Here is a 20704-nt window from a genome sequence, read left to right on the forward strand (position 1 = left end):
GCACTGGGAGTGGGGGGACAGGGCCCCTAACCCCTGTGACAGGCTGTAGCAGCAGGCATGCTATCCCCGTTCTTGGAGGACTTGGAGGGCTGACATGTCCTGCCCTAGGACCCACAGTTAACACATGGCAGCGATGGGAGTTGGACCCAAGACCACCCCAGCCCAAGTGCAGTGCTCTGACCCAGCACCCAGGGTTAGACTCCGCCTAACAGAAGTGCTCTGGGCTGCTCAGGGCTGTGGATCTTCTCTGCTACTGCTACCTCCTCACCTTCCTCTCTCTCTGTTCTACCCCACTCCTGGCTTGTTCCCATAACCTGGACTCTAACACAAATAAGCCTTTTCCTTCTTAATCCTGCACTTTCCTGCCAGCACTGGCCTCTGGCCCCAGCCTCCTCTGGCAGCTCCCAGTGGGCAGCAAGTCTAGGCAAGCCCTGATGCTTTGTTCCCTGCCCCCTGGGGTCTCCGCCCAGGCGAAACCCCTTCCTCGCCCTCTACCAGGTCTACCCCTGCCGCACTGTGCTTCACAATAGAGTCACCCTCACCTTCACTCCCACCCCGGACCACAGCCACGCGGATGGCAGGGCAGCGCTGTCGCTGAGTCTCTGTCCTGACTTGGAGTGGAGGCCTGGTGAAAATCAAGGCGGCAGCTCAGAGCTTCCCCTCATCATACAGGTCCCACTCATCCAGCAAATATTTGAACCCTGCTGTGTTGAACAGGATAGCAAACGTCCCTGTCCACGCAGAGCCACCTGTATAGAGGAGAATGCAGATGTGAGAGAGAAAGAAATACACCAGGCTTATTTAAACAAAGAGAAATGGTTCCAAATGTTTGGTACAAGCAGTCGTACGAGATGCAGTTGGACACATGAGTGAACATCATGGGTGCCTCACAAGCCATGTTAATCACCTGGCATGTAACATGTGTTAATAACACCCTTCCACATTCCCCACTAGAGCACATGTGAATGGAGTTTAGCATCCCCACCAGAAGGGGAACAAGACACCCAAAGACACTGGGTGGCAGCCGAGCAAGTCACAGGGCAGATGCTGACGTTCAGTGGGGCTCTTCTGCCTCCTTCCCAGACCTGCGCTTCTCCTGCAAGTCTGCTGGCACGGCTGGTCCAGTGGGAGATAAAACCTGACTCTGAGAAGCTGCTTCCTCTCAGCTCCACTGGGCTGGCCCTGACCCTGCTGAGCTGTAGGGCACTGAGCTGTGAGACCTGAGGGAAGTGAGTCTTTTGATGTTTTCAAAGGTCGGACCACACCGCTCCCCTGTGGAATGTCACTCAGCTAAGGCCGAGAATGTTTCAGCTGCTGGGAGAGCCAATTAGAGCCAATTATAACTCAACTAACCTCCCACGACACCAAAATTCCTTGTAGTGCTTGTCTTGGCTTCTTGCAAAAATAGTGTGCATCTGAGCCTGACTTCAGCGTACAGTGTGGCCCAGGATAGAAACCACTGTGCTCGGCCCTCATCCACTCCAGCTATATCTGACCACTCAGTAGGCTGGTTTTAATCACTGAGACCCAGACCCATGCCCAGAGGATTGGGTTCAAATGATCAGGGGTGTGGGCATCAGTACTTTTTAAAATGTCCCCAGGGTTGAAAAACAGTGATGTGTATGAATTTACCTACAGAGACCACTGGGGTCTCTGAAACACCCTCTCTGCCCCCTCCTTCTTCGTTACAGACACATTTTCTGGTTTTTCTGGATTAGTTGACACCTGCTTCTTCTAACACCAGATCTTTATTATTCACTTGTTATTTTTATCATATATGTCTTTTTCATAAATATTCTACATATATTTTGCATTTTCATTTGATTTTATTCTTTCTTAACTAAATATATTTCAGATATCTTGAACTAAGCAAGTGAACAAAGTAAGCTTTTTAAACCTGTTTTCCAGGATAGTTTTGAAATTTATTTCTTTTTATTGAAAACTGAGTCCATAGCATCTGGAAATAAACTGGCACATGCTTGCTATGAGTATGAATATTTTCTTGTATTTATCTACAAACAGATATCCTTATTTCTCATACATACACAAACACATCATACACACACACACACAATTTCCCATAGCACAAAGTCTTGTCAAAGCAGATATCCAGTAGGAAATAATTCTTAAAGAAATTAATGAATGCACAAATGGATAGATGTACAGAAGCTGAAATTAAAAGATTAAAAAAAAACATGTATTCACATATATAGATATAAGCTTATATGTAAATATAACCTTATTTCCCGTTGGCGTAGGATACGAGGACATCTGTGATAAATTTTAAATTCAATGGGCATATGTAAATAACTGATGGATGCATATAGCAGGATATGAGCTTAAATTTTTAAATGTTAGTGTCCCACATTGTGCCTTTAATAATGATGATATAAACAAAACATTTCCTTAGTGATTAAGTAGGTGCTTCCAAGATGAATAATACAATGTAACAGGATTCATTAGACTCCATGATGAAAAGTGAAAATAAAAAGTAACTTTCAGAACAAACAGTTCAGATCATGAGAGAAGTTCCAGACAAAAGGAGAAACAACTGAGTCCCTTAATTTTATTTTTCTTTTTTTTTTTTTAATGAGTTTTGCTGCACTGTGGGCAGGAGAAACTTTTGTATTGTTACCACTCAAAGATTTTAATCTGGTTTGGATTAGCAGCACTTTCTTTAACCTAAACCTCAAGCAGAAAATCATTGTCTGTGGGACTCAGCTGCCCTGCCTGAGGACGAGGTAGGCTCATAGTCCACTGCACCAGCTTGCCTCTCCACCAAAGAAGCACAGCACGGAGACCAGCAACCTCTCCACGTGACTCTCAGGCCAGCCACACAGCAGAATTACCTGGTAAGTCTTCTTTAAAACATCACCTTCTGACCCCACACCAGAGGTTGTAGTTTAATGCAGCTGAAATGGGATCCAAGCTCTGGTGTTTTTCCAAAGCTCCCCTGGTGCTTATGAAGGCAGCCTTGGTTGGAGCCACCATCTGTTAATAGAACAACTATCCTTACATAGGGCTTCCCTTGTGGCTCAGCTGGTAAATAATCCACCGGCAATGCAGGAGACCTGGGTTCAATCCCTGGGTTGGGAAGCTCCCCTGGAGAAGGAAAAGGCTACCCACTCCAGTATTCTGATCTAGAGAATTCCATGGACTGCATAGTCCATGGGATTGCAAGAGTTAGACATGACTGAGCGACTTTCACACACACACACACACACACACACTGTTACATAAGGACAGAAGTAAGGCCCGGGACATGCAGTGACACAGCAAAGACGGCACAGTCAGGGCCCTACCAAGCCTGGAACCCCTGTTTCTGAACTCCCATCTGGGGTGGCATGGACTCCCGGGAGGCCCTCAGAAGCACTCGTCTCTGAGTGAACGGATGAATGACCCCCAGGACAGCTGATGTTACCAGCGTGGGAAGGAGGGAAGGTCCATGTGATCCCTAGTCACAATGTCCACTTTTCCCCCACAACGCATGGTCATGAGCAGCAGAGACCCATCATGCGAGGTTCTGACTAAGAAAGTGGCTGGAGGGACATGAAAAGCAAAGGTTTAAGGGGGGTCTTCGGAGAAGGCAATGGCACCCCACTCCAGTACTCTTGCCTGGAAACTCCCATGGATGGAGGAGCCTGGTAGGCTGCAGTCCATGGGGGTCATGAAGAGTCGGACACGACTGAGCGACTTCCCTTTCACTTTTCACTTTCATGCATTGGAGAAGGAAATGGCAACCCACTCCAGTGTACTTGCCTGGAGAATCCCAGGGATGGTAGAGCCTGGTGGGCTGCCATCCATGGGGTCACAGAGTCGGACACGACTGATGAGACATGGCAGCAGCAGCAGCAATAGGGGTCTTGGGAAAGAAGAGCCACCTGATGAGCGGCATCAGCCATGACAGACTGTTTCACACGCACCCCCTCCTTTGCACTCCCACAAGCCCGTGAGAGTGATAACCATCTGGATGAGGAGCCTTCCAGCCTGAGTTCTTGGAGCAACTCAGTAATTTGCCCAAGGCCACGGAGCTTGAGTCAACTGAGCCGGGTCTGTCTGATACCAGGGTCTAAGTGCTTAACCCCTGAAATATAAAATGGAAAACATCAAACAACTCATGTGCCTTGATTTTAGGGCACCGCCCTGAAACCCGTTGCCCTGAGGGGATATCCCCATCTTCCCTCCATAAAATCCAGAGCAAAAAAAAAAAAAACAAAAATCAAATCCATATCTCTCTCAATTCAAGAAAGTATTAAAGTGATAATTTATGAATTAAAAGTCCAGAGCCAAGTTACTCAGTCTTGCCTCCAGAAAGCCCATCTCCTGGCTACAAAGACCCTTTGAGCTTTGAACACAGCATTTCTATAAATGAGTCACATTAGCTCTCTTTGTTTTGTGTGTTTATTTATTATTTGCTCTCGTTATCTAGAAATCTATATTTTAACCCTAATTGTCTCCCTGCGGTAATGATTAAGGCATGACTCTGAGATTTGCATTGCAAACACCATGAGGCCCTCAACAGGAGCAGATGAATTCTGAACTTGGCATCTACCAGTATTTATTGCTTCATTTCTGTCTTCCCAGCTTCATTTTGGGCCAAATTTGTTAATATATTTTTCAAGTTCTGAAAGGATGGGAGCGGATGGAATTCAGGATCATGATCTCAGAATTACATGGACTCTACCCAGTAGATCAAAATTGAACTTTTTATTGCCGGAACCATATCTTTAACTAAAAAAAAAAAAACTCATGGATCAGTGCCTTATCTACATTTTACTAATGAATATGTATAGGACCACCCACCACACGTACAGTTTCATAGAAGCTACTCTATTTAGACAATGGTTACTTGGGGAAACCAGAAAGGGCCTTAGAAAAAGGCATGCTGTAAGTGGGATGTGTTTTTATCCCTCCCAAGGGGAGGTGAGAAGGCTTCAGAAGTGGGTACCCGCACTTTTTCAGTTTTATCTTAAAAGTTTTGTTTATTTCAGGAATAGTTACAATCCAGCCAGGATAATGTATCTCCATCAAGTCCCTTTTACTTTTTCCTTTGCTCAATTAGCCTCATAAAAGACAACAAAAACCTGCTGAAAATGATACAAAGAGAAAGTAAGCTTATCAACACAGTGCAAGTGTTTGAAAATAAGATGCTACAATCAGGTACAAGAAAGAGTCTGCATGCAAGTTAATACACAGCAACCTGCGTGTTGGTGTCTAAGTGACCTTGCCTCTTAATAGTAACACAGCCTTCATTCACAGGGCTCTTTCTTTAGATCTCCGCCAACTCAGAGCTGCGGTGGGCTTTTCTGCCCAAGCCGTCCAGACCAGCTTACCCACATCAGTAAAGGTGGCCCTGCTACACAACTGACCTATGTCAGTACAGGTGGCCCCATTGCAGAGCAGGTTCCAGCTATCGCCACTCCACAGTAACATGCCCGGCGGCAATGTTGCCCAGCAAGTATCGTGCCAACTGTGGAATCAAATAGAATTCAGAGCAAGTGGAAATTTTGTAGAAAAGTGTTAGCACTAGTTAGCGTTTTGCTGCAAATAATGAAATGCAACTTAATAAGTGGCGACTACATCATATGAAGAGATCTCTAGTCTTTCCCATTCTGTTGTTTTCCTCTATTTCTTTGCATTGATCGATGAGGAAGGCTTTATTATCTCTCCTTGCTATCCTTTGGAACTCTGCATTCAGAAACTTATATCTTTCCTTTTCTCCTTTGCTTTTCACTTCTCTTCTTTCCACAGCTATTTGTAAGGCCTCCTCAGACAGCCATTTTGCTTTTCTGCATTTCTTTTCCATGGGGATGGTCTTGATCCCTGTCTCCTGTACAATGTCACGAACCTCCATCTGTACAATGTCACGAATCCTCCATTCATCAGGCACTCTATCTATCAGATCTAGTCCCTTAAATATTTCTCACTTCCACTGTATAATCATAAGGTATTTGATTTAGGTCATACCTGAATGGTCTAGTGGTTTTCCCTACTTTCTTCAATTTCAGTCTGAATTTGGCAATAAGGAGTTCATGATCTGAGCCACAGTCAGCCTCTGGTCTTGTTTTTGTTGACTGTATAGAGCTTCTCCATCTTTGGCTGCAAAGAATATAATCAATCTGATTTCAGTGTTAACCATCTGGTGATGTCCATGTGTAGAGTCTTCTCTTGTGTTGTCGGAGGAGGGTGTTTGGTATGACCAGTGTATTTTCTTGGCAAAATTCTATTAGTCTTTGCCCTGCTTCATTCCATATTCCAAGGACAAATTTGCCTATTACTCCAGGTGTTTCTTGACTTCCTACTTTTGCATTCCAGTCCCCTATAATGAAAAGGACATCTTTTTGGGGTGTTAGTTCTAAAAGGTCTTGTAGGTCTTCATAGAACTGTTCAACTTCAGCTTCTTCAGCGTTACGGGCTGGGGCATAGACTTGGATTACTGTGATATTGAATGGTTTGCCTTGGAAATGAACAGAGATCATTCTGTCGTTTTTGAGCAAATTTGGAAAACTCAGCAGTGGCCACAGGACTGGAAAAGGTCAGTTTTCATTCCAATCCCAAAGAAAGGCAATGCCAAAGAATGCTGAAACTACTGCACAATTGCACTCACCTCACACGCTAGTACAGTAATGCTCAAAATTCTCCAAGCCAGGCTTCAGCAATACATGAACCGTGAACTTCCAGATGTTCAAGCTGGTTTTAGAAAAGGCTTTAGAACCAGAGATCAAATTGCCAACATCTGCTGGATCATGGAAAAAGCAAGACAGTTCCAGAAAAACATCTATTTCTGCTTTATTGACTATGCCAAAGCCTTTGACTGTGTGGATCACAATAAACTGTGGAAAATTCTGAAAGAGATGGGAATACCAGACCACCTGACCTGCCTCTTGAGAAATTTGTATGCAGGTCGGGAAGCAACAGTTAGAACTGGACATGGAACAACAGACTGGTTCAAAATAGGAAAAGGAGTACGTCAAGGCTGTATATTGTCACCCTGCTTATTTAACTTCTATGCAGAGTACATCATAAGAAATGCTGGGCTGGAAGAAGCACAAGCTGGAATCAAGATTGCCGGGAGAAATATCAATTACCTTAGATATGCAGATGACACCACCCTTATGGCAGAAAGTGAAGAGGAACTAAAAAGCCTCTTGATGAAAGTGAAAGTGGAGAGTGAAAAAGTTGGCTTAAAACATTCAGAAAATGAAGATCATGGCATCTGGTCCCATCACTTCATGGGAAATAGATGGGGAAACAGTGTCAGACTTTATTTTTTTGGGCTCCAAAATCACTGCAGATGGTGACTGCAGCCATGAAATTAAAAGACGCTTACTCCTTGGAAGAAAAGTTATGATCAACCTAGATAGCATATTGAAAAGCAGAGACATTACTTTGCCAACAAAGGTCCGTCTAGTCAAGGCTATGGTTTTTCCTGTGGTCATGTATGGATGTGAGAGTTGGACTGTGAAGAAGGTTGAGTGCCAAAGAATTGATGCTTTTGAACTGTGGTGTTGGAGAAGACTCTTGAGAGTCCCTTGGACTGCAAGGAGATCCAACCAGTCCATTCTGAAGGAGATCAGCCCTGAGATTTCTTTGGAAGGAATGATGCTAAAGCTGAAACTCCAGCACTTTGGCCACCTCATGTGAAGAGTTGACTCATTGGAAAAGACTCTGATGCTGGGAGGGATTGGGGGCAGGAGGAGAAGGGGACGACAGAGGATGAGATGGCTGGATGGCATCACTGACTCGATGGACGTGAGTCTGGGTGAACTCCAGGAGTTGGTGATGGACAGGGAGGCCTGGCGTGCTGCGATTCATGGGGTCGCAAAGAGTCAGAAACAACTGAGCGACTGAACTGAACTGAACCGAACACCATATGAATAGGTGACTCTAAATATCCAAATGAAAAGTGATACATCTAATGTCTTTTGACTGAACTACCTTGTGTTCATGTCTCTAAAAAGCCATGGATTCCAAGCCATGCCAACAAGTTAATAACTTTTTATGGGAAAAAGGAAAATACTGCCACTGAATATGTCGATTATAAGAAACATCCTGATTTTAGAAACATTCAAACACAAGGGGAATGCATCTTAGAAGAGAGAAAACACATCAAGTTGAAACTTAATCTGAAGAGCTCTTATACATTCACTATTTGACTTAACCTTGCCACACTTTCCTAAAGCAGCTGTGAATATTATTCCCATTGTATAGATTAAATAAATGAAGCCTTCAAGGTGTTAATTAACTGCTCAAGATCTCATAGCTACTAGCCAGTACTCTAACTCTGTTTCTGAATTCTGCACTCTTTCCACCACCCCCTATTACTTTGCTGTCTTAAACTTGTAGAACCTTTGAATCTAAAATATTTTGCTGATCACTAATAAGGAAAGGTGATTTTTGAGAGACTGCTACAGCAGATTCTTCCTAACTGCTCCTGAGATTCCTGTATGCTTGGCTAAGATTATTTTCATAACAACTGTAATTGAGTTGGTATAAACCAAGTTCTGTGATCATCGTGAGATGATGGGTTAAACAGAGATGCTGTGGTCCCCAAAAGAGGCCAGCTTCCAAGAGCAGATCTGGATCTCTGAAAGGTCTAATGGATCATGGAGCGAAGAGCTCGCTGCTGCTCACTTCATTACATGTCTCTGCTTTTGCAGACTGAAGTTTTGAGTTGGCTTCCTTAATTACCATTGGTCTATTGCAAATTTTTCTCTACTTCTCTCTAAATCCTTGGCTGAGCAAGTGTGCAATGCCCATGAACCTCATTAGCTGGCTATGCCGTCAGCTACTTCTAGAGCATCTCAGTGATCAGGAGGGGTTTGCAGGCGGCATCTCCATGTCCTAGACTGCTAGAAGTGGATTCTGTTGTGGGGTTTGGCTATGCTTGGAGATGACTTGGACACCCCTGGGAACTCACTGAATTTAGAGCGGGAGGTACGCTTGCCTGACAAGACCTGTCCCATGGAGGCAGCTTTCAGGATTTAGGGGTGGGAAGGACAGGGACATCTGACATCCCCAGGTTCCTGCCAGCCAGCATGGCAGCTGCAATGTGTGTGGACCAGGGAGCAGGGCTGTGCCTTTGTCAACACAATAAGTGCCATGACCTTGAGAGGGGAAACAACGCCCCACTTCTCACGCACTCAGACCCACAGGAAGAGCCTCAAGCCTACTTTGTAGATCAGTATTTCCTACCTTAAATAAGAGGCAAATGTGTTTTAGACCTCACCTCCCATCTCATTGTGGGGGATGCTGTTCTGGAGGCCACAGAAATGATCAGGGAGTTTCTACATTTGTGCCAACAAGTACCAACAGGTAAGTAGAATATCTGTTTCTGTTTATTCATGAGAGCCCCCCCAAACTACACACTCAGTGATCATTTCAAAGTTTCAATTCTCTGTTATCTTTCAGGGGCTGGCTTTGTGTTTTAGGCCTAATTCTCTTACTAAGTCCCTTAGCATTTAGAGGAAAATGCTATGACTGAGTGAACAGTTTAGCAAAGGCAAGAGAGTGAGGTTAGAGAGAGGAGCTGATGGTAAATTTGGAAACTCGTGGAGGTTCCCAAGGCAGCAGCTCCTTGCATTAGTGAGATCAGTAAGTGATCTCCCCGTGTACTGATCAGGCCCTTTGGGAGATGAGTGGGCCCTCTGAATGGCCTCAAGAGAAAACAATGCAGAAAATGGAGACAGCGTTTGCAAGAGAAAATGGACTTTACATTCTCTTTCAATGTAGTCTGGAAATAAAATGAGATATTTACAAAACAAATAAGAAAACTGAGCTGGTCATTAAGAAAATGCCCCAACTATAATAAGGGAAAATCCAAAGTGGTTACTTCAAGAGAAGGCCCCTTTTCCAACAGCTGTTCAGAGTGTCAGCTTCATTCTCAGCCCCGTCCAGAGGCCAAGGAGCATACAGGATGTGACCTCAGCAGCCCCATCACCTTAGGAGGTCCGGGCTTCACTCTTTCCACTGTTGCAAAAGCAGCAGATGTCCCCTTGGCAATTTTTCTCCAAAGGACCCCAGAAAGTAACAGCTGCTGCAGGCTTCAGCCATTCCTTCCAGGCACTTCTGGAGATGAGGGAATTTCCTTCCTTCCTCCGCACCCACCCCCCACCCAGTCTCCACCCACAGAGCCCAGTCTGCTCCAGCAAAGAGCACAGGACAGATCTGATATACATAAATCAACATATTACTCATTTTCCAGCACTGCCTTTGACAGCTGTTACATGAGCACATTGTTAGAAACTGTCAAGCAGTGATACGCAGTGCCTTTCACAACATATGTTGACTTTTATCTAATGTGGTTCCATAATTAGCCCCAGGGAGAGCGAATCCGGGCATCCACCTGGCTGTGTGAGCTCAGTTAACCTTTGCTTTCTTCAGAGGAAAGTTAGCAAGGAGTGGGGTGGAGACCCAGGCAGCTAGTCACCTGGGACTCAGAGAGAACCAGTAGCATGTGAGCTAGATAGGGTTGGCAAACTTCCCGCACTTTCCTGCCCTCTACCCTGCTCCAGGGAAAGTATGTCAGTGATCAGAGGCTGAGGAGTCCAGGTGTCATTCCTGGAAAGAGCTCCCTGGAACCTGGGCCATTCAGCATGAAAGAACTTGAAAGAAAAAGCTAAGTACTTGCTTCAGATGTTACTGTTGGTTCTACTCCTCTGTGTTTGTCTTTCAGAAAAAAGACAAAACTTGCAAACTGCATGTGGCAATAAAAGCGCATCTCCACTGAACTTCAGAGTTCAGTGGGTCACTTAGCAAGGTGGTGTAATAGGTGGAATATGGACCTGAGATAAGAGGGTTCCAGCTCCTTCATTTACCAACAGAGGAGCATTTAGAAACCTTGTAACTCGCCAGAGCCTCCACATCCTCAGCTTCACATGGGAATGAGGGCAGCAGGTGCTATCCTCATTCTAACATATCCTCAGCTAACCCGAGCCAAGAGTTGTTCTCCATGGCTCCTCCAGCACTATGGACAGCGCCTGGATCAAGAAATATTTTTAGTGAATGAATTTATACACAGAGTATTCTAATGAAGATCAAATGAGATGTGGAAACTTATTAAAGACAGACAATCTGTGTCCAAATATGAGTTATTTGATTTAACTTTCTATGTCTGGTTGGGGAGCCAAGTCAGAGATAGAGCTCTGGTTATCTTAGAAGCGATGGACCAGAATAGATCTGAGACAATCTGAAATGCATGAACAGGACTAAAGTCATGAGAGCTTTCAAAATATTTATTTTAAATATTTGAAGATAACTAGCATTCCCCACACAGACACACCCCAAGTCAAAAGGAAAAAAAAAATCCCAGAAAAGAGAAATTCCTAAGAGAGACTTCTCCAGAAAGCACCGCACTTCCACCTGTCACTTAGAGATCGTGTCTGTGCCGTCCACGAGCATCAGTCTGCCTTCCTCCCACGGTGAGCACTGCCTCTCGCACTATGGGAGCTCACCAGGAATGCAAGCTTCTAGTCTCCAGGGTGCTGTCCTTGACCTCAAGGAGTTATGCATAGAAGTACAGGGTGAAAGAGAAAAGGACCAAAGGCAGACTCCCAAAGAACAGGTGTTTTGGATATCGATGCAAATGAGAATCCAAACTAGGGAATAAAGATGTCATAGAAACTGACAAAGAAGAAACTTATAAGAATGATTCCTCACTTAACATTATCAGGTGCCATGTGAAGTCTGAATAAGGTAGGAACTGAGAAAGATTCAGGAGATTCACTAACTAGCTATGTGAATATGATTTCACTGAGACGTGTGGACATGTAAGCAGCATTATAATGAAGGACTGCCTAGAGATCAAATGGTAAAAGTTCTAAAGGATATAAGAACTCAGAAGACGGAGGAAAGATCTCCTGGGACAGAGAGGTTAAAGGGTGATTCATCCAGAAAGTAGGAACTTAAGTGGGTCTTCAAAGCCTAGTAGAATTTGGGAGAAAAGGAAAGAGACTAGGGTTTACAGCTAGGGACAGTGGTCTAGGTACAACATGTTCCCATCCTATTCAAGGGGCAGAAGGGAGGGTTTGCGGGAGGTGAGACTGGAAAGGGGTTTGGAATCAGACTCCTAAAGATGGGAGAAAGGCCTTAGGCGCCAGGTTCCCAGTTGATCCCACAGGCTCTAGGGCAAGGCTAATGTAAACTCAGACACTGGAGGAGAGGGATTAAAAGCAGTGTATTGGGTAGACTGGAGGGGAGATAAGACGCTAGGTGGAGGAAGGGCAGGGCACACATGGACAGTTACTCTTCTCCATAAAAACAGTATTTTCATCATAAAAGGCTTATGAAAGCATCTGTGCTTTAACATGGCATTGAGCAAATCTCTCCCCTTGAAGCAGTGTGCTAGACTTCCTCAGGTTCTGAGAACATGGGCTCCCAAGTTATGCAAAGCTGGTTCCAATTAGCAATTCCTGTAGGACCTTGTCAGGTTGCTTAACTTATCTAAGCTTCAGTTTCCTCATCTGTAAAATGGAGAAATTCACAGTAGCTATTCTGAAGGGCTTAAGTATAGTAACAGAGGTACTGTGTATAAACAGCTGGCACTGAATAAGAATAAGCACTGAAAAATATCATACAATGTTATTTTTAAATAATATTGCTCAACCAGGTCAGAGAAATATCTACCAATGAGGAGCATATGAAATATTTTTTAACTGAAAGTTTACATCTTTTGACTCCTTTCATCCACTTTGCCTGCCCCCACCCCCTGCTCTTCTGACAACCACCAATATCTTCTCTATACCTGTTGCTGGACTTGTTTGTCCGTTTTGTCTAGATTCCACATACAAATGAAATCATTCAGTATTTGTCTTTCTTTATTTGACTTATTTCACTTATCCTAACACCCTCAAGAGCTATCCATGTTGTCACAAAGGGCAAGATTCCATTCTTTTTATGGCTGAAAAATAGTCCATTAATAGATAAGATAGATAGATCTCACGTCTTCTTTATCCATCAGCATAAAAACAGACATGTAGATCAATGGAATAGAATAGAGAAGCCAGAAGTAAACCCATGCATATATAGTCAACTAATCTATGACACAGGAGGCAAAAGTATACAATAGGAAAAGGAAAGTCGCTTCAATAAATGGTGTTGAGAAAACTGGGCAGCTGCATGCAAAAGAATGAAGCTAGATGGCCATCTTCGACCATAATTAAAAATTAATTCAAAATTGATTAAAGACTTGAATGTAACACCTGATACCACATACTCCTAGAAGAAAACATAGGTGGCACACTCTTTGATATCAAACATGGCAATGATTTTTTTTTTGCTCCAAAAGCAAAAATAAACAAACTGCCTTAAGCTAAATGTTTCTGCACAGCAAAGGAAACCATCGACAAAATGAAAAGACAACCAAATGGGAGAAAATATTTGCAAACTACATACTCAGTAAGGGGTTAATATCAAAAATATATGATACAACTCAATAGCAAAAATAAATAAATAAATAGTCTGATTAAAAAATGGGCCAAGGATCTGAACAGACATTTTTCCAGAGAAGACATACAGATGGCCATCGGACACGTGAAAAGATGCTCAACATCACTGATCATCAGGGAAATGCAGATCAAAACCACAAGAAGATAACTCCTCACACCTGTCAGAATGGCCATTATCAAAAAGACAAGAGATAACAAATATTGGCAGAGATGGGGAGAAAACAGAATTCTTGTGCACTGTTGGTGGGAGTGTAACTGGTACAGCCACTGTGAAAAAACAGTACGGATATTCCTCAGAACATTAAAAATTGAATTATGATAGTCCAGCAGTACCATTTCTGGGTATTTATCCAAAGGAGACAAAAGCGCTGATTCAGAGAGATATCTGCACCCCCACGTTCACTGCAGAATTACTCACAGGAATCAAGCTACAGAAGCAACCTAAGGACCCCACCGACTTCCAGTTAATCAAAAGGGATCTAGTCCCAGTGGGCCTGCCTAATAGGAGGCTCCTTCAGAAGGAGGCAGAATTAGAAGCATCCTCCCCCTTGGGCCTTCAAAATGCAGGCTTCACAAGCCTTGCAGCCTCAGGAGAAGAACGCTACCAGCAGCCAGGGGAGCTGGGAAGAGAAGGCAAGAGTCAAGTGAGCCCCAAATCCAGGCCAGCCCTGAGCAGAGAGTCTGGTCATCTGTGCCCTGACTCTGGCTCAGGAAGACTGAACGATGGAATGAATTTAAATTATTTAAAGCCACCACATTTGTGGTAATTCTACTGCATATAGTAACAGAAAATTAATACACCAAGTGCTGGCAAAGAATTGGGAATCACACCTACCGTTTATGGCAGTGCATCTGGATCTCATTTGGAAAGCAGTCTGACATCATCGAGGGAGTCTCAAGACACACATGCTGTGTCCATCCAACTTGGTGCTCTTGCCCTCCCCCGCCCCAACATAAACCCTCCTGCCTCTTGCCCTCCCCTCCCCCAACATAAACCCTCCTGCCGAGTGTATACATACCAGAATGTTCACAAGAGTGGGTTTAAACAGCCAAACTGTAAAAACGAGCTAAATTAAATGTCCACCGTCATGAGAATAAATAGATTGTGGTAGAAAATCAGTGCAAATCAGCTATGGAAATGAAAACACTACAGTTGTATGATAAATCATATGAACCAATCTCAGAAACATAATACTGAGTAAAGGAACAAGATGCACTAGGGTACGCTTCCATTTCCGACAGGTCTGCGAGCAGGCAAAACCCGGCAGTTGCCGTCCAGGCATACCTAGATGCATTAACTCGTACTTTCAGAGGCAAGGGAGTCATTGTCACGAGCATCAGCGTAACGATTATCTTCCCCAGGGGAAGAGGCATTGTGTGTGGAAACTGGGGTGCTGGCAATACGTGTCTTTCCTTTCACACTGGTGGTCACTTTATTATTTTAAAAACTGTGCACACACGATGTACGTGCTCCTCAGTGTGAAGGATGTATCTCACAATGAAAAGACACGATGTGAAGGCTTGAATGGTGTGTCTTATCACCATTCATGATAATGGCTTATCCGCTGTCTGACAGAAACTTCTGGAAACATCGAGATGGAGGCGCCTCTGACTGGGGAATCCAAGCAGCCTGTTCTGAGCCTGGGGCTGACGGCTCAGCGTGCCACCCCGAGGAGCCTGAGCCTCATGACACCTGTGCCAGGCTTGGCAGCTGCGGCAGGCAGGAAGGAGCCATCAGGAGCAGTCACTGGTGACACACTAATAACAAGATTCATTTCTCTGAGACTCCCAGGACACAGCCAGCGAGACGGGAGAATGCTAATGCTGCCAGCTAGGGCTCTGGGAGCTGGTTACTTATTTTTATTTTTTAAGGTCAATTGTTTCGGGTCGGCACACTTATTAGAGAAAGGATCAGTGGAAAAACAGCATGGGCCTCTGTTCTAAGACCAAGAGGGAAACCCAGACAAAAGGAAGATATTCCGTCACTAATCAGGTCGGAATCCTCCCTTCCAGAGCCTGCTAGACGTGACCGAGAGCAGAATCGGGGCCCGAGGCTGAGCTCAGGGATGGAGAGCATGAGTCAAGAGACTGTGCTGATAACACAGGTGGCCCCAGCCCTTCCTCTGCTCCAGCCGTTCCTGCAGCTTCTCTCTCTTTATCATCATCACTATCCCTGGATTATTCTCCTATTTTGTGTAACAAATGACCACACCGAGTGACTTTAACCCACCTAGGCTTAGCATCTCGAAGTCTTCTGTAGGGAGAAATCTGGGTCTGGTATGACTGGGTTCTCCACTCAGGCAACAAGGTGAAATTGAGATGGTCCCCAGGCTGAGGCTCTCACAGGGGCAGGGGAGAACCTGCTCCTGACTCGGTCTGCCTGTGTGGGCAGAATTCAGGTCCTTTCGGTTATAGGACTGAGGTCCCTGCTTCCTTGCTGGCTGTCCTGCATCCAGAGCTCCCTGTGTTCCTTATCACGTGCCTCCCTCCATCTTCAAAGTCAGCAGCAGAGACTTTCTTCTGAGTCCAATTCCTCTATGGATCTGCTTTGAATCTCTGACTTCCCTAGGCTCGGGTGGTTAGGTCAGACCCACCTGGATAACCTCCCTATGTTAGGGTCAGCTGATTTGGGTCTTAATTACATTGGCAAGGCTTTACTTCAGTATCTCGATGAATAACTGGGGAAATGTATGGGTACACCAGATGCCAGGAGTATCAGGAAGTCATCTTAGAATTCTGTCTACCACAGTCATAGATTGCTACCATTTTTATTCTGAACAAAGAATTCACAGAGATGTGCCTGCAGAGATGAGGTGTCCAGAATGCTCCAGCTCAGGGATGTCCAGTCCCCAGTACCTGCCTCCACTGCTGCCGTTCTCCTCTCTCCTCATCCCCCCTTTTCTACCGAGATCTTTACACACATTCATCCAGACCACTTCAGATCCTGCCAAGCCATTAGGGCCTGGAAAACTCATGTGAACAGGGATTGCGTGGTGGTTCAGAGCACAGATGCACCCAGTACTCCACACCAGTGGGTTGTATGGTGGCCCATGTGGTCACTACCCCATGGGGGCTCCATGGCCGCACTTGACCATGTGACCATCCTGCTGTTCCTCTGGTCTTGATTCCTTGCACCTGGCTCATCCAAAAGCAAGCTCATCATCTGACCACTAACTGTCTCCCCCACCCTCTTATCCTATCTCATGGTGGCCCAGCCACACATCCTACACAAACACACACAGACACACAACACACGTTGTGTTAATCTTTGAATTCCTACTCCTAACAGAGACTGTTGATAACAAATTGACTCTCATTCTAATTAGATTCCTTTGTAAGTCATCTGATTTCTCTCTTCAGATGAGCAACTTAAACTATATATTTTTCTTTTTATCTTGGATATGTTGCTATTCTACTGTGAGGTATCTTGACATGAATTCAGGTTTGTATATATTCTGCTCTTTGTATGTTTTGGAACATACTTTCAACGTGAAGGTTCATTTTTTTTTCCTTGAATTTTAGAAAAGTATCACTGTCTCTTCAAATCCTGCCTCCTCTGCCATGTTCTGCCATGTATCTTGTACTCCATTCATCCCTCTTGGACTTACTTATTTTTAGTTAATAAACTATTTTTAGAGCAGTTTTAGGTTCATAGCAAAGTTGAGCTGAAAGTACAGAGATTCCCCATATATCCCTTTCCCCCCACCCCTGACACACACAACCTTCCCCACTATCAACATCCCCCACCAGATAGTTTGTTACAATCAATAAATCTACATAACATATCATTATAACCCCAAATACAGAGTTTACATCAGGGCTTACTCTTGTCTGTACATTCTACAGGTTTGGGGAAATGTATGACAACATGCGTCCAACGTTAGAGTATCATACGGAGTAGCTCCCCCCACCCTAAAAACCCTCTGTGCTCCACTGATTCATCCCTCATTCCTCCAGCCTCTGGCCACTATGATCTCTTAACTACCTCCATGGTTTGCCTTTTCTGGGGTGTCACGTAGTTGGAATCATATGTATTCAACCTTTTCAGATTGGCTTCTTTCACTTAATAGGATGCACTGAAGTTCTCAATGTTTTTTCATAGCTTGATAGCTCATTTCTTTTTGGAGCTGAATAATATTCCATTGTCTGGATGGATCACAGTTTATTCATTCACCTACTGAAGGACATCTTGGTTGCCTCTATTTTTGGCAATTATGAATAAAATTGCCATAAATATCCACATGCAGGTTTCTGTGTGAACATAATTTTCAATTCTTTGGGGTAAATACCAAGGAATGTGATTGCTGGATGCTATGGTAAAAGCATGTTTAGTTTTGTAACTAAAGGTCCTCTTGAGGTGAAAGAGGAGAGTGGAAAAGCTGGCTTAAAACTCAACATTCAAAAAATTTAGATCATGGCATTTGGTCCCATCACTTCATGGCAAATATATAGGGAAACAATGGAAACAGTGACTTTATTTTCTTGGGCTCCAAAATCACTGAGAATGGTGACTGCAGCCATGAAATTAAAAGACCCTTGCTCCTTGGAAGAAAATTTATGAGCAACCTAGACAGCATATTAAAAATCAGAGACATTACTTTGCCAACAAAGATCTGTCTAGTCAAAGCTGTGGCTTTTCCAGTAATCATGTATGAATGTGAGAGTTGGACCATAAAGAAGGCTGAGTGCTGAAGAATCGATGCTTTTGAACTGTGGTGTTAGGCAAGACTCTTGAGAGTCCCTTGGACAGCAAGGAGATCAAACCAGTCAATCCTAAAGGAAATCAGTCCTATGGAAGGACTAATGCTGAAGCTCCAATACTTTGGCCACCTGATGTGAAGAGCTGACTGACTGGAAAAGACCCTGATGCTGGGAAAGATCAAAGGCAGGGAGAGAAGGGGACGACAGAGGTCGAAATGGTTGGATGGCATCACCAATTCAATGAACATGAGTTTGAGAAAACTCAGAAAGATAGTGAAGGACAGGGAAGCCTGGTGTGTTGCATTCCACAGGGTTGCAAAGAGTCAGACATGACTGAGTGACTGAACAACAAGTTTTGTAAGAAACTTACAAAATGTGATCCAAAGTGGCAGTACCATTTTTTACTCCCACCAGCAATGAATGGAAATTCCTGCTGCTTATCATATGGGTATTTTGAAAATATTTTATCCCAGTCAGTGGCTTATCTTCTCATTGTCTTGACATTACCTTTCACAGAGCAGAAGTTTTTAATTATACTGAAGTCCAGCTTATCAATTATTTCTTTTGTGCCTAGAGTGTTGTACAGAAACCATCTTCTCCATGCCCAAGGTCAAACTCAGGGTCATTAGATTTCCTCCTGTGTATCTTCTAGGAGCTTTTCAGCTTGTGTTTCACATTTAAGTCTCCGATCTATTCTGGATTAATTTTTGTGCAGTGTGCGAGGCCTGTGTCTAGATTTATTTTCTGCGTGTGGATGTCCAGCTATTCCAGTGTATCTCTTGTAAAAGGCTGTCTGCTCCTCTGTGTTGCCTCTACTCCTCTGTCAACGATCATTTGCTTGTATTTATGTGGTCTGTTTCTGGGCTCTCTATTCTGTTCATTAATTATTTAGTCTATTTTTTCAACAATACTGCCTTATTAATGTAAAGTAAATCTTAAAGTTGGGTAGTGTCAGTTCTCCAAATTTGTTCTTTTTCCTTCAAGAGTGTACTGGCTGCTCGGGGTCTTTTGGTTCTCCAAATCAACCACAGAATCAGCTTGTTGATATCCACAAAGCAACTTGTTAGCATTTTAACTGATATTGCATTAACGCTATAGATCAAGTCGGGAGGAACTGACATCCTGACAATAATGAGTCTTAAACTTGGGATATTTCTCCATTTACCTATTTCTTTTTTGGTATCTTTCATTGGAGTTTTACAGTTTCCCCATATAGGTCCTCTATATATTTTGTTAGATATATACCTAAGTATTTCACTTTGGAGGTTGCTTGAGTAAATATTAATGTGTTTTTAACTTCACATTCCACTTGTTCATTGCTGAATTCACTTTTCTGCTTGCTGAAATACATCCTTTAATTTATATATATGTAATGGCCAATGGGTGGAAAACTCAATTGTCTGAAAATGCCACTGTGTTTTTCCTAGCACTTGAATAATATTTGAAATGCAGCTAAAACTCTGAGTTGAGTTGACAGTAATTTTTCTTCAGCACTCTGGAGCCACTACACTACCGTCTTTCAGCTTCTTTTGTAGGGGGGTGTCCTAGCCACACACCCCCACCTGGGCTCTGCTCAATCCCCAGCTGCTGTGAGGACTGGATGCCCATGGCTCATGGTTGCAGCCTTCTCAAGAGATCTGCCCTGGGATGAGAAAAGCTGGCTCATCCTGAAGTGACAAGGAGGCTATGTTCCCTCCACACCTCACCACCCCATCCCACTCCATTTCCTGGTGCCTATCCAGTGAGTGACTAATACAGGAAAATAAAATTCTAGCTTTGTTGCCTCGAGGTGGGACAACTCCAAAAGTTGTTCATAGACTCTCATAGGGTCAGGTTAAGGCTCGCCTTCAGCTCCTATCTAGTGACGAGATTCTAAATGCTCCCCTTGCCCTACCCTATTCCCCTCACTATCTTTTGGGTTTACTCCTTCAGAAAGTCTCCAGACATCCCTGGTGGTCCAGTGATGAAGAATCCACCTGCCAATGCAGGGGACACAGGTTCGATTCCTGGTCTGAGAAGATCCCACATGCCGTGGGGCAACTCAGTCTTTGTGCCACTGTGGGGCAACTGAGCCCTTGTGCCCTAGAGTCCATGCAACAAGAGAAGTCACCAGTAACAAGCCTGCTTCTGCAACTAGAGAAGCCCTGCGTGCAGCAACGAAGACCCAGTGCAGCCAAAAAAAAGTCTCTCTCTCAGGCTCTTCTGGGAACCAGATCTAAAACATATTTTAACTGACAATAATAATTAGAATAATGGCTAAAAACTATTGAGCACTGAATGTACACCAGACATGATAACTCCTTTATCTATATTACCTTGTTTAATTCTCATGATGACCCAAGGGATACAAGCACCTTTTTTCCACGTGTGTTAAGTTTTCTGTGGCCGCTGTAACAAAATGGCTAAAAACTCTGGAGCACTGAATGTACACAAGACACTGCTGCTGCTGCTAAGTCGCTTCAGTCGTGTCCGACTCTGTGCGACCCCATAGATGAAAACCCACCAGGCTCCCCCATCCCTGGGATTCTCCAGGCAAGAACACTGGAGTGGGTTGCCAT

At 44.1% G+C, this 20704-nt stretch overlaps 1 long non-coding RNA gene across 1 annotated transcript; it reads right to left on the reverse strand.

The window, feature by feature from the left end:
• Positions 1-3765: 3765 nt before the first annotated feature.
• On the reverse strand, positions 3766-16521 carry LOC129653680 (uncharacterized). Its single transcript, XR_008715198.1, has 3 exons — positions 15676-16521; positions 5370-5470; positions 3766-4084 (listed from the first exon to the last, which is right to left on the reverse strand). It is a non-coding gene; the product is annotated as an uncharacterized LOC129653680 (long non-coding RNA).
• Positions 16522-20704: the final 4183 nt, after the last annotated feature.

This window comes from Bubalus kerabau, chromosome 5 (assembly GCF_029407905.1).
Source record: "Bubalus kerabau isolate K-KA32 ecotype Philippines breed swamp buffalo chromosome 5, PCC_UOA_SB_1v2, whole genome shotgun sequence".
NCBI lineage: Eukaryota > Metazoa > Chordata > Mammalia > Artiodactyla > Bovidae > Bubalus > Bubalus kerabau.